This window comes from Alligator sinensis, unplaced genomic scaffold (assembly GCF_000455745.1).
Source record: "Alligator sinensis unplaced genomic scaffold, ASM45574v1 scaffold1845_1, whole genome shotgun sequence".
Classification (NCBI taxonomy): Eukaryota; Metazoa; Chordata; order Crocodylia; family Alligatoridae; genus Alligator; species Alligator sinensis.
In genome coordinates, this window is record NW_005843407.1 from 65,436 (window position 1) to 67,198 (window position 1,763).

Consider the following 1,763-nt stretch of genomic DNA (forward strand, 5'->3'; position numbering starts at 1 on the left):
CATTATTATTATTATTGAGCCTAATAATAAAATAATTAAATAATATAGAATGAATATAATAAACACTATATGAATAATAAATACTACTTAAAGAATAATCATACTTAAATAAATAATAATAATAATTAAAACTAATATAAGACTGACTCGATACAAGAATTAAAGGATAGGAATATATTGCCAGCAAACATGATCAGATGGAAAACAGGTCTTGTCAAACAAACCCACTGTCACTCTGATAATTGTATAAGGAAAATAAACACCAATGATACCAATAAAGCACATATTAAAAGGCTGACTGACAGGTCTCAGAGAAGTGCTGGAGAGAAATAATCCTCACATTACGGCATTTCTAGTACAGGTCTGGAGGACTTGACTATCTAGGGCAGATACTAGCTGGCATTTTCATCCATACAGTTATATGATCGAGGACACAAAGGTTGGTAAATGACGAGGGTGACAAGGCAGCCATATAGCGAACTCTGAACGTCTTAATACGATGAACCCAATCAAAGAAAACTGAAATGCAAAACGATACATCCAGGGGTGCAGACTGAAGACCACACGTAATGAATGGGTGGCCGTGTAACAAACCCCACACAATGCACACGTTACAGCTGTATCCTGAAAAGCAGGGACTCTGGCGAGGACCTGGTGGACAATCAGTTCCCCACGAGCTCCCAGCATCACGGTGTGTGCGGGGCAAAGGGCCACACCGTCTTTAGTTCGTTCAAAAGGCGAGTAGCAAGTAAGCGTCAGGAGATGACTTTACCCCTACACATGACACGAGGCAGGTAGATACCAGGCTCTTGCATTTTCAAAGCGATGCTGAGCTATGGGACAGGGCGCAGAAAAAAAAGCCTCTAAAGGAATCCAAGGGCAGGAGGAAACCCTTCTGAGCAGCGGCTTAAGGAGCTCAATCTGTCGAGTTTATCAAAAAGCAGCTTGAGAGGTCATTGACTGCAGCGGGTAAGCACTTCCCCACCGAAAAATACCGGGCTCCAAAGGATTGTTTAACTCGTGGAGAAAGGCGTTGCAAACATGAGGGGCTGGAAGCTGAACCCAACAAACTCGGATGGGAAACAGGGCACAGATTTCACAGTTAGCTCCCGGGACGCACGGAGGATGCGTTCGCCACCCCTCACGTCTTCCCATCAAGAACAGATGTCTGTCTGGAAGATAAGATTTAGCTAAATCCAAGTTCTTAGGTGCAGTACGGGGGGCAATGGGTGAAATGTAACGACCTCTGATACAGCGGAGGCCAGAAGAGGGGCTCTAGCGGCCTTAAACGCTGTGAAAGGATGAATCCCTGGAGCATGCGACCCCGAGCATCCCGGGCCTGTAGTCTAGACAGCACGGGGATGCGAGGGAAAGCTTGGTGAGCAGCCAGGGAGGTGAGAAGGAAGGATCGATCCAGCAGATACTCGGGACCGACTCGGGTAAGCACCTTAAACCTGAGCAGCCGAGGCTTAGTTGTCTCCCAGCAACCCCCGGTGCACCGAGATGCACCCAATAACGTCGTCTTGGTCTGGATACAACTGTCGCTGCAGCATTCGGTACACGGCTGCGTCTACACAAGACACTGAGCAATAAGTAACTCTACTGCGCATTAAAGCGTCACCGTCTACACGTGCAAGCACCTACTACACAGTAAATTAGCTTACTGCACAGTAAATTTAAACCCAACGGGCCCCGCTCATATCCCCCCCACATCCTACAAGCCCCGCCCCCACTGCCGCCGGCCCTTGGCATCTCGCTGACCC

General features: G+C 47.3%; 1 protein-coding gene across 1 annotated transcript in view; it reads right to left on the bottom strand.

Moving 5' to 3' along the window:
- The window catches only part of LOC102378112 (guanylyl cyclase-activating protein 1-like), a 14,492-nt gene that overhangs the window by 11,773 nt on the left and 956 nt on the right, over positions 1–1,763 (bottom strand). The gene's annotated exons all lie outside the window — the stretch shown is intronic.